Below are 12,986 nucleotides of genomic sequence, written 5' to 3'. Positions count from 1 at the left end.
GCCACATTAATTAAAGCCCCATCCCCCACCACTGTGCTAGACAACAAATTAAAATCGCTTCTGGATTGTCTAAGACTGCTTTCTTGGGAGCATTATCAAGCTCACTATATCCCATCGTACAACATTTAAACTAAAAGTCTATAACACTGCTTAGGAGATTCGGAGTGGTTTAGGAATCTACCTGCCGAATTTAAGAAAAGATCTTAAATTCATCTTAAACACGTTGGGGCACTGCTTTGCCCATCTGAAGTGTACTACTTCAATGATCAGTGCCACATTGCACTGCACATTGCACTGCACATTGCACTGCACATTGCATCATCTCTACCGTCACATACTGTTTGTACTGTTTACACTGTACATACTGCCTTATCGCAGTGGTTATTTAATTATTTAATTGCTAGTTTGAAGTACTTTACTTTATCCGGTTTATTCTGTTTTTATTTAACTTATTGTCTTTTATAGCATCATGTAGGAAAGTTGAAAAGTTAATCTTCCTGCACTGGGCAGTGTCAGCAGGACACTTTTAGATTCAAAAGTTTTATTCTCACATGGACGCAATGCAGTGAAATTTGTACATGTGCACTTGCTTTATACCAGTGTTTCTGAGTCCAGTCCTTGGGGACCCGTAGACACTCCATGTTTTTGGGAGCGAAAATGTGGACTGGGAGCTGGGAGGGAGCAGAAACGTGGACCACCTACAGGTGCCCGAGGACCAGGTTGGGAAACACTGTTTTAGACTGTAGTGCCGAGAAAAGCAATACAAACGAGAATAAATGGAAATAAGTGGATATAACAATAAATAAACTGACGAACTCTCAGTATAAACACATGCAATAGATACTTTAGAAGTAGGATCCTAGTCCTGCTAGGTGTTTTCCTTCCACTACCGTGCAGGAATCTGATCGTTTTCATCACTGTATCCTCCAGCTTGTTTTAACACGGAATTCTCTGGAATCCAGTGAGCCGCAGCGCCCAGCCTCCGAGGGCCTCGGCGCACGGCCGCCCCAGGAGCCTGCTGCCGTTTATCGCACAACAAAGAGAAACCGGCCGATTAGAAGAAAGAGGATAATCAGTTTACAGTCAGTGCCAGATGCTAGAAGTTCTGCTCTCCTGGGGGAGGGGGGGGCAGATTCTCCCACCCCCCCGCTCATGACTAGACTTCAGCCGGAGACCTAAACAGATTCCTCCCAGAAGGGCTGGCCCGAATTATGTAAAGATGGAAGCTCAGAAAAGGACCTCTGAAGATCTTCTGGAGCGTTCAGAGAAGATGCGAGGAACATCAATGGGAAACAAGGAGAGAGTTGAGACTGGTGAAAGGGTGGAACTCCTGTGCTCCCTGTCCGAAGCTCGCAAACCATCTAGGAGAACAAAAGCGACACTCAGATGCTGAGGTGTCTGTCCACGTTACGGCAGACATAAAACCAGGCGGAGAGCTGAAAAAGGCTTTTGTAATCGACCAGAGCTCATGTTTTGATGCACTTCTTAAAGTGACAAAGTCATTGTGCCATTCACAATAAACATATGAAGCCTGAAAATTCAGTTGAGGCATGAGAATGTAAGGACAAGTCTTTCAAAGGGTGAATTCATCATACTGTAAATAATCAACTTCGAGATGTGTAGGAGTGCCTCGTTTGTAACCAAAAAGCACACAAGGAGAGTTTTGCTTGAAGCAGAAGGTCCCTGTTCTCCACAGACATTCACACATAGATGCAAAGTGTGCTGAGAGGAAGCTTCAATCAGCCACCAGAGATGTCCCGCAGTCACAGACTCGCCTTAGGCTACAGCACTGCTTCAACGGAGAACCACGGTGATACGCGCACTCGCATATTATCGATGTCGGGTATTAATTACTTTGTTTTACACAAGTCGAAATGAAGCACTGAGGGAAAAATCAGGGGATCGGGAGGAGCTGGGCAGAATTTGACAGAGGTGGGAAATTAGAAGAGGGGTTTAAGAGATAACGGTCAAGTGGGAGATGGGCATTGATGCGATTAAAAGCACCAGAATCACGGCTGGCACAAACTACAAGAAAATCCACCTTGATTTAGCACCATCCAGATGGGGCCAGTTGTGCAATGGATGGCACGTCTACCATGGATTAGAAGATTATAGGTTTGACTCCTCGAATGTCTCCCTCTGTGCCTGTGATCGGAAGGTCACCGGTTTTGAATCCCGTGCTCTGCAGAATAGTGACATCGTCTTTGGACCTTTGAGCAAGGCCCTTAACCCCTCCAAGAAAATGGTCCGAGGCAGCTGAATAAATGCCCTGCGTTCAGACCCCATACTTTGCTCTAAACCTGTTTGTGTGTCTCAAAGAAGAGCATGATGGGATATGCGAGAAGAAGCATTCCAGTGCACCAATAGTCATACTTGTACAAATGGCAAATACCTTATCATTTCATGGCGAACTGAATTGAAAATATCATCTTCAGATGCATCTGTAATGAAATGTAATTTTCTGAAGATCTTCATCATGGAAACAGCTCCACTGAAGTTAGCGTAAAGCTTTGATTATTCACTTCCATGTCGAGCTTGTTGGATCTGAGGACATCTCAACAAAGATAAAATAAACTTCCTGTTAATGGTCCTGGAGGAACAGTTCTGCACCTTTTGCCAGAATCCTCACGAGTCTTGCCAGAAGCTTCTCGCTCGTATATCTCCCTCTAGCCCTTACACTGCTAGCTAGAAGCAGCATATAAATCGATCTCCGCGTCGTAATAAGGTGGGAAGGTTGCCAACATCGGGCAACAATCCGGGAGCAGGGGGCCAGATTTGGAAGGCCATGGAATGTTATCGACCTCCATCCGGTGAGATCGTTACATTTGCACTCCGATCTCGCTGAGGATTTCCACGTGAAGATCTTTTAATTCCCGTCGGGGCCTGAAAGAGGAACCAGCGTTATGCAGCTAGCTGAGTTAAAGCCTACCGTTGTACTGGCTTTTACCATAAAGCTCATTAATTAAGTAGCTGCTGAATACAGTGCCCCCCCCTGCCCCCGCCAAGACACTGAATAGAATGAGGCCTATGGGAAGATCATTGGCAAACGAGCAGGAAGAGACACATAGATTGTATGCAGTACAGAGAGTCTGATATTTACTCACTTACTCCTGCCACTTAATGGGATGGGAGAATTTACTGCAGAACACCATATACCTGTTATTGGGTAATTCCATGCATAGGTCATGCTTTTTGATGTCACATCCATAGGGTCCATGATATGTTATATATTCCTAACATGTACATTAATATATGAATGCTTAGATTTTGTCTATATCGCACAAGAGCTTACATGAATAGGCATGCCAACTGACTCATGGATACTAAATGTGTGCCGACTCTAAGTGTGACGAGGCATCTTGTTTACCAATGTGAGTCTCCATGTCACATGCATAATGCTGGAATTGTCCTATTATTAATAATAATAATGTTGTTGTTCCTGCTGCTGCTGCTGTTGTTGTTGTTGCTGTTGTTGTTGTTGCTGTTCTTCTTGTTGAAGCCCACCCCCTCCCGCCTAGTGCCCTATGGAGGCAGGGATAGGCTCCAGCCCACCCCCCCACCCCCCCAAATGACCCAGTACTAGATAAACAGTTGGAAGATCGATGGATTGCTTATTGCCGGCCTTGTGCCCCCTGTTTTCTGGGATGTGCCCTAGGCCAAACGGAACCCTTTTCTTAGTGGTAGAAGGACATGCATATACAGCAGCAATGCTTATGACCATTCAGATTATGCGTTTGTGCAGGACCCCTGAGGTTTGGGGGCCCCCTGTTGGCCGCACACAGGTAATTCACTCCACTGATGCACCAAAGTGACTTTTTTCAGCGGAAGCCCATAAAAAACAAACCCAGAAACCACTGTGCAAACACAATGATAAAAAATATATATTCTGCTAGAAAAATGCATATCCAACATGCTCGGAAATGTGTAAAAGGCCTGCATTTATTTGCCAAATGCGTGTTTAATTATTCATATGGCATGTTGGCATGACCAAGTCATTTGAAGAGAACGTTACGGAAAACACAAACAGCCTGATTTACATGCAGCCTGTGTTCCACTTCAAAGCAAACATCCAAACAAATTCCACCATCTATTGATTTTTTTCCTCCCTTGCTGTTCTGTGTTTATTAATTATTTCTTCAGCAGTGGCTGTTAATGTAAGTTTTTAATGTAATAGTCATTTCTCCCCCTAAAGCTACATTTTTGTATTAATATTGATCATTTTCACTTGGCTCGTTACTATTATGAGTCGATTACTGGATTTTTCTGGGTTCACCGGAAAGGTCCAGGCATTGAAAATCGAGTGGGCTAGAGGTCGGGTGGGGAGGGGGGCAATCTGGTGGTGTTCCAACTTGACCACCAGACCATGTGGAGATAAGCGGGGGGGTTACGGGCACTCGGCGTGCTTGACCCTGGGATTGATTCGCCGCAATCAGCGGGATTCGGGTGGGAAATCTCGCCGTCCGAGTGAAGTGGAAAGGCACCTTGAGAGGGACCTGTGGTCGATATCTAGGCGACGGGGAGGAGGCCAACATGGTCCCTGGGGTGGGAGAGTTAATTGGCTTTGTGAGAGGAAATGAACAAAGTAGGAATTTAAAATCTTGCAGTCCTTCTGTCATTTCCAGCCGACTTCCCATGATAAGCTGGTGGACCATGGACTGGAGTCACTATGGGAGCCCCACCTACCGCATAAAATGCTGATGTTACAGTCAAAAACAAAAAATTGCAGCCCCCTGCCCCTTGGAGACCTGGGAGGTTTTGCACGAAATAGGGTATATCAGTTACCTGGGCTAACTTAAACTAGAAGTCATGATTGTCTAATAGGAATGCTGCTCACCTAAACGCTTATTGGACAATCATGACTTCTAACTTAAGTTAACGCAGCTAACTGAGAAATCCGGCTTCATGGAATACCACCGTCCAGGGTAGCCCGTGTGTAAGTCCGGCCTTGATTGAGGGGAAATGCGGGAATACTGGTTTGATCTCCGTCCGACGAGACGATAGGCATTGCAAAGGACTTCCTTGGAACTGCCGGGAAGGGCTTGTCTGTAGTCTGCAAACATACTTTTACATATAGACACGCCCACAAGGGCTACTGTCGTCGGCATCGTCAGGCCCCCTGCTGGCTGCAAGCGGTCATGCCGTGAGGGAGGCTGTGTGGGACCAGCCCCTGTCCAGGCCTCAGATTGTCCTCCTACTCCTGAGCCGTGAGGAAGTGATTTTCACTGTGAAGTTAACTCCAGAGGACTGTGTTTGGGGGGCGGGGTCACAGCAGACCCATTAAATGCTGCCTGGATGCTGACCTGACCACCCCCCCCCCCCCCACACACACACACACACACACATCTGTATACAGCTTTGTTTGGGGGAATTTAGCTTTTTTCGTATGAGGCAGGGGGGTGAGGTCACCCATGAGCCGTTGTCATCTATCTGTTCCTGCTAGAATCTGAAAGGGCGCCATTGTCCTCCAGATCGCCTTGTGGCGCAGGCTCGGGCACGCATGGAATTGTGGGTAATTACCTTCCTCTTACTCAAAGTATTGCAAGATGCCATCTTGTATGACCTCATTTTGTATATATTGCCTTACATCACATATAAAGGTCACAAGAAAGTAACTGCGGCCTACAGTTTTAAACGTGTCCTTATGATTTAAGTGATCTGGGGGGGGAAGCAACTTTCTGAAGGGCGGTAAGGTCATTCTGCTTCGGGAATCTGAAGCTGGCCCTTTCTGCTCCCGAGTCACGTTCCCGGGGCCACCTGCTGGAGGGTGTGTGCGTGCACCTGTGTGTGTGTGTGCGTGTGTGTGTGTGTGTGTGTGTGTGTGTGTGTGTGTGTGTGGTGGGAGGCCGGGGCCGTCTGCCAAGTGACCTTTCAGTTCCCGGCCCGGGTGGATAAATCTCATACAGGTTAACACTCTTTTCACATAAAAAAACCGACGCATCCCAGCACCAACACAATCTGCTCCCCTCCAAAGGCTGGTATTATATGGCCAGCGTCCTGCCGGACGGAGACGTCTGCCAAAGAGAGACATTGAAGCCGCACTGCAATGTATAATTAACTCCATTCTCCGTACATCGCTTCCAAAGTCAGAAAAGCCAGTACTTAATAGTGTATCGTACAACATTTTACTGTGTACCGTCTCCTTAAATCCTTAGCTGACATCAGAGAAATTAAACGCAGGACAGAGTTTCATAAATCACCGCGATGCCAGGTAACATCCGGCGTGATGGGATCTTCGGGGTAAATCCGTCTGTTTCAGGGTACCTCAGTTCCATCATTACACGCTGACTTTAAATGAAGTGTTTCGTTAACAGCTGACTGGTCGCTCTCCGGAGCAGCTGGGGAATTTTCTTTGCTAGGATAAAGTTCTGGACGATCTTCCTGAGTTTTGCGGTCTACTAGGGGGAAGATTGGCCTTAGAGAGGAGGGTGGGGAGTGGCTCTCAAAGGATGATGAGGCATTAATAGCCTCACCTGCCCCCCCAATGTGTTTGAGGAAAACCAGAATCTGTATCCTGTCTCTGCTGAGAAGCAAACCCTAGCTGGATCATGTGACCTGCCTATATGATTTTTTGCATGGGTTTCCATCTCCTGCCCCTGTGACCGTGAGGAATGAGCAGCTTCTCATGGACTCCGAACACGGTTCCGTTCAGGCCAGGTGACCCATCCCCGCTTTTTACAAGAAAATCGTGTGCTTCCCTGTGCTCAGACTATCCAGTTTCAACAATCATCAGATTATCTTCCAGGTTAAGTATCTGAACTTAAAATAAAAAAAGTTTACGTATGAAATCGCAGAGTCCCCGATGTTGCAACCCGGAGCGAGCCGCATAACCTTCCTGATGCGCAGTGACTCAAATAAAAAACGCAGCTGTAAGGACGCGCACTTCAATAAACTTATGAACGACGTGAACTGCTTTGGATAGCAAGCAAAATCAAATAAATATCTTTACAGAGTTCGACATGCGATGCCTGGCTGGATTTCTTAGGTCGTTGAATCTCAAGCTAAAAATTGAAGAAACGCTAAAAAATCCACGCACATGCGCTATTTGTACATGTTTCTGCGGTTTCTGTTAATTAATTGATAAAGTCATTGTGTCCGATCTCGGAGCTGAGCCTCCGTACTGTGAACTTGCAGCCAGCCGGTCAGTTGTTACGATCCGCTTTCCTCGCAGTAATTTATAGCGGCCGCGCCGGCTGTGGCCAGGCGGTGTCGTTAAGCGCTGGCCCTGGGCGATGTTCCTGCATGGAAATAAAACCGCAGGACAGATTCTGGCTGAAAGGAGCCCCGTCCTCCTTCCCCCCTGCATTTTTAATGAAAGCATCTGCTCTCGCCGGTGAGCTAAAGCTGGATTTTTCTTAATCACACAGTTTATCCCTCAGGTCCCCCTGACAGGTCGGTGAGGGGGGGGGGGGGGTAGTTGTTCATGTCGGCAGTTCCATGGATATTAAAACGTATACATGTTTGATCAGATCTCAGTGAAAGGAGAAATTAATTAAAGAACACATAAGGGATGTCAAACTTTTGTATTATTTTACCTTCCAGTCATATTTTATTTATGTATAAAAATGCACAGAATTATTCCAAAATTCACATCTGGTTAATGGCCTGGGAAAACAGGTTAACTGGGAAACCCCTCGCGATGCGGACTGGAAAACAGCAGGCTGCAGCCATACGACTGTTTTGTAAGACAGGTGTCCGCCACGCATGCGTCCGTCGCACGCGAAACCGCCAGATGTGTTCGCAGCCTTCATGGGGGTGGGGGGGGGGTGTACATCTACACCAGCTTCTTTGCCTGGGGAAAATCGGAGCCCCTTTGCAGTCTGCTGTGTCGCACAGACTATGATCTTGAGAGTCATGCGGAATGATGTGGTTTCCTCTTTAGCTACCTCATCCGTGAACGATTGTGGGAGTGTCGTCACAGCCCTAGGTACTAGGCAACAATCACGATAAGATAAGACAAGACGGGTAAACTTTATTGATCCAGCCGGAGGGGGGGGATTCTTGTAAATACAGCAGTGAGGTATGTGAAGTGCAAACAAAGTTGTGGTGCAAAGCAAGACAGCATGCAAAGTGCAGATGGTGTACACAGGTAAACACGTTGCAAATAAGTTTTTAAAGGACACTGTATAAGGGAGGGATCAATTCTGTGGTCATGCCAGGAGGGATGATTTCCTGGTTTTGGTAAAAGGTGTAGGTATTATAATCTTACTGGGTGGTCTCCCCCCACCCCTGGAGTACTTTGGAACTTTTCTTCCCTGACGGGAGGCGTAGGATGAACGATAGCCGTGTCTACAAGCTGCCTTCAGCAAGTTCTGATGCCATCGTCCAGCATGAATTGGAGGAATTCCTGGAAAACTGTGCCATATTCCGAATGGATGCTTTGAGGCTCGGTGCCGATTCTACCCCAGCCTCTGTCGAATTTATTTTTATCTCCATCTATCGGTTTTCTGTGACTGTTTATCCAGTGGCGGGTTTCAGTGGGTCGGGATCCCAGTCTGGGCAGCTGCATGCACACGGCGGCGGTACTCCCTGGGTGGGACGACAGCCCACGCACAATAACACACTTTCACACGCTCAGTCACACACTCTGGGCAACCTGAGCCACTGGATCACCTAAAACTGCGAGAGGAGTTAACTCATACACATTTACGAGCCAAGGAAATGAAATAATTTATTATATATTTTAAAAATGCCCTTACATATTCTAAAAGTAGTGTATTGAATTTTTTTTCTGTATTAATATCACGCTGCTACACGAAGATTAAAAAAATATAACAAAATGCATCAACACACTAGCTGTGTAACATAACCATGTGATATTGAACCATTATGAAAGGTCAGTTGTACAGAATCCAATGGGAAAGTACGATGCTGGACGATAAACTATCCAATGAGGGGCCTTTATACTTCATAATGGCGTGTACCACCCAATCAATAAGAAGCTCTTACGCTGATGTTAACTCATACAGGTCACTCCTTAGAAGCTAGCTGTACTTACACCTGGTTGGCTCCTCGCCAGCTGTACGCTTGTAATGATTCCTCTGCCTGCCTTCTACATTGTTTTGCACAAAAGCATCTGCTAAATGAATGAACATAAGAGTAAGCCAGGATACGTAATAATAAAACAAAACCCATTACAGGAGACAGTGGATAAAATGCAAACCCATCCAGTGGGGAGCTTGGCAAGCAAGCGGTCATAACACTGGTCGCGGAATCCTTGACAGCTTGGCGAGAGCATGTCCAGTGCAGCGAAGTTCACTTTGGCTATGCAGAAGTCCTGCCGGCGAGGTTCGTCCAGAGGGGCCGCAACATGGTGAAATACGAGCCACTGAGTGTTGCCAGACCGTCGTCTTCTCCGTGACCCTCAGCTGTCCACGCCTCCGGCCAATTAAAAGCTCCGATAATTCACCCATTGACGGTGTCGGGTACCCCTGGCCAATTAAAAGCGCTGATAATTCACTCGTTGATGGTGCTGGGTATACATGGCCAATTAAAAGCTCGTATGATTCAGCTGTCGACAGTGGTGGATACCCCTGGCCAATTAAAATCCGCCTGTCAACACTGCCGGGTACGGCTAGCCAACTGAAAGCTCCGTTAATTGACCCGTCGACAGTGTTGGGTACCCATGGCCAATTAAAAGCTCTGATGATTCATCGGTCAACGGAGTCGGGTACCCCTGACCAATATAAATTCACCTGTCAGCACTGCCGGGTACTCCTGGCCAATTAAAAGCTCTGTTAAGTCACCCGACGACAGTGTCATGTTTGACCAGCCAGTGAAAAGCTCTGACAGGTGTTCCCCACGTTCTCCTGCAGTAAGGCTTCCATAACCTCATTTCCTGTCTGACTCCTGACCAGAAAGTGCTTCTTCATGTTTCCCTGGGTGCCGCGTTTTAACATCAGACCATGCCACCCCCTCCCTCCCCCCCCCGCCCCCCCCCCACTCCACACAGTTACATTTACTTCCAGGAGACGTAATTGCAGAACCAACATTGTGTCATCAGGCTGCAAATCTGCAGAGTCTTTGATTCGATTAGCAGACGTTCATGTGCTCTGCTCCATTTTACTTGCAACCTCCTAATATCATCATCATATATTTGTTTCCTGGCTAATCTGTGCGGCTCCAACACCTGGATAAACAGTCTTCTTGGCAGCAAACATGGAAAAATGCAGCCATCCCTTCTGTATAACATTCAGTCCCCCCCCGATGGAAAAAATATATCTCACATATATTTATTTTTACAGCTGATGATTATTTATTTCATATATTTTTGCTATATACGTCCAGCTGTTACTTTCCTGGATTTTTAAGAGGCACAGAAAAGGACCTGATCCACGTTGAAATAAAATGAAAGCACCAGTCGATTGTGCTGACATGCAGCTCTTGTTGTGAAGGATGCTGTGAGTGCTTCTGGGAAATGTAATATAGTAAACCACCGTGCGGAGACTGTGTGGGAGAGTTTTCACAGCCGTGTTTTGTTGTTCTTTTTTTCTTTTTTTACGTTCATAAGTTCATATTTTTATATTTTATAAGTGAGGCAGGTGGTAGATCTCATATCATGAACCACTGCGGATTGAGGTGCCCAGCTGCACACTGAGATGGTAATACCTCGCAGTAGCCTGGGGAGAGGATTCTGGGAATTCTTCTGATAGGACAGGAGCGGGCATCCACCGCGCTCTAGAAAGCGAGCTGCTCCTAATGAGCGACCGAAACCGGATGAAATCTGCAGGCAAAAAAAAAAAAAACATGATCATATGTTGTCCTGCTGGGAGAGTGACCTCATCCCTGCAGCGGAGGAATATGGAAATGCTGCTTGTGTGGGATGCCGCAGAAATCCCGGTGAGAATCAGATGTGTTCCCTTTATTTGCCTTTATCTCCCGGGCAACTGAGTACACCACTGTCTGGTTCCCTGAGCTCACTGTATACTGGAACCAGGGATAAAACAGCCCCTACCCTCACTGTTTCTGGGGGGTTAGCAGCAGCAGCGATTGTAGGGTTTTTAAGGTGGGGGCATAAGAGGGGCCATAATTCATACGAAGGGGCCAAACTTAATTAGCCAGTGATATGTTTTGAATCGCTGAGTGATAGGGAGGGGCACTCCAGGGACCAATCAGCTTTCAGCTGTGGCTAAAACCCCGTGGCCCCGCCCCTGTCTCATGGCGGGTTTTAAGTTTTGGGCTAAGAGGTGCTAAATTCCTTCTCTTTAGTATGAGCAACCTCTACTCGCATGTTCCTTTGGGTTTAAAACGAAAACACGGTGTCAGATAACTGCTTGGTAACCAAGAAACTGGTTCAGTTGACCTGCTCTGGGGGTCTAACCCACCGGTCTACCTCCCTGACATGCCATGACACTCGCATAGTTCCATGGTGCTACACACACACATTTATTTTAAAAATTTCCCACATAAAAACCGAAGCCTTGAGTTCTTTCCCATGATCCCTCCGTTTGAGGACTATTATTAATTCTCTTGGTTCCTATCCTCCCTTGGCCCGTAACTACTGTGCAAACAGGCCAAACGTGAAATGATATCTTACTTCTGTCATTCACCCCCCCCCGGGAGGTTCACCAAGGTTACACCACGTGTAGGTGGGGACTGAGTTCTGTTTCAGACGTAGCTGTGGAGCAGCGCTACCATCTGGGCCATACTTAGCTGCTCGCGGTCTTAAAACGATCATTTTTATTGCATTTTTTTGTGTTCAGCTGTTCCGTACTCCGGCACAGTCCAACAGACTGATGTTAGGAAGTAACCAGTGAAGATATCTGCCACGTACTTCTCACAGGTGGGACTGAAGCGTTGCTGTGAAACACAGGAAAAAAAATAGCACTGACCTCTGTCGCGTTCACAGATCACAGGTCTCTGTTCATTCTTTTTCGAACCAACACTCTACGCCTGATATTTACTTTAAATTTTCATGAGTAGAGTTCACTGCCTCCATTTTTATTTCTTTACCCTATTTAGTGACATACAGTTGAGACAGTGGGGTCAGCCAGTCCTTGCCGTAACTGCAGCTAAGGGCCTTGCTCAGAGGGCCCCACAGCAAAGTCACTCTGCCGACGCTGGGATTTGAACCGACAACCTTGCGATCACAGCTATGCTAACCCACTGAGCCACACACAAGCTGAGTTTGTTTTATGAAACCCCAGCCTGTTATCAACCCGCCAGAGGGACAGAACAGCCCCATTGATTAAAAATGTAAACCCCCCCCTCCCCCTCCCCAAGGTACCTCACACACCAGGGAGGTACTAAGCAGGCGAAGGGACTGAGCTCGTTTGACAGAGAAAACTGGTCGTTAGGGCTGGTCAAAGCTGGGCACGCAGCTGCTGGCCCGACACATCAGGCGAGATGAGATTTCTGGAATGTTCCACTGTGGGACACGTCACTGGGCAGACTCCTCAAAATGACTTCCATTAAAAAAAAAGAGAGATTTAAGAATCGTTCACATATCAGATGAGTGTCCCAGTACTGCAGAATAAAACAGCTAAAAGTCACCTGTGGGAATGATGACATTACCTGCGACATAAATTTCAGGCTCCCCCCCCCCCCCCCAGAAAAAAAAAAAACAATTTAGCATTAGGATTTCAAGTGGCAGTGTGGCAGACGTCAGGAGCTGAGATTTTCGAGCCTCTCTCGGCGATCCTCTCACACACCGGGCCTTCATTAGCCCTGTACCATACGCGTCCCGTCGACTTTAGCAGGCAGACGGGAAAGCTAAGCTAAATCCGTTCCCCTTGTTAGTCTCTCGTCACGGGGTTAGCCGGCTATATATTGTTGATTATTAGGATGAACCGTCATAAACCCAGTGGTCTCAGAGACGCGGTGAGATGAATGCTAAGTAGGTAAACGTCAGTTCTTTTTTAGCACGACTGAGCTGCTCGGTGAACTAGTTAAATCGGTGCGGTGGGATCGGAGCGGCTTTGCAGGGAGAGCGAAGCAGGTCTCGTTTACCTTTTCGCAGTCCTTATCGTGGATCGTTTTAATGTCTGGTT

The sequence above is a fragment of the Brienomyrus brachyistius genome, chromosome 14 (assembly GCF_023856365.1).
Source record: "Brienomyrus brachyistius isolate T26 chromosome 14, BBRACH_0.4, whole genome shotgun sequence".
Classification (NCBI taxonomy): domain Eukaryota; kingdom Metazoa; phylum Chordata; class Actinopteri; order Osteoglossiformes; family Mormyridae; genus Brienomyrus; species Brienomyrus brachyistius.
This window is presented reverse-complemented; position numbering follows the sequence as displayed.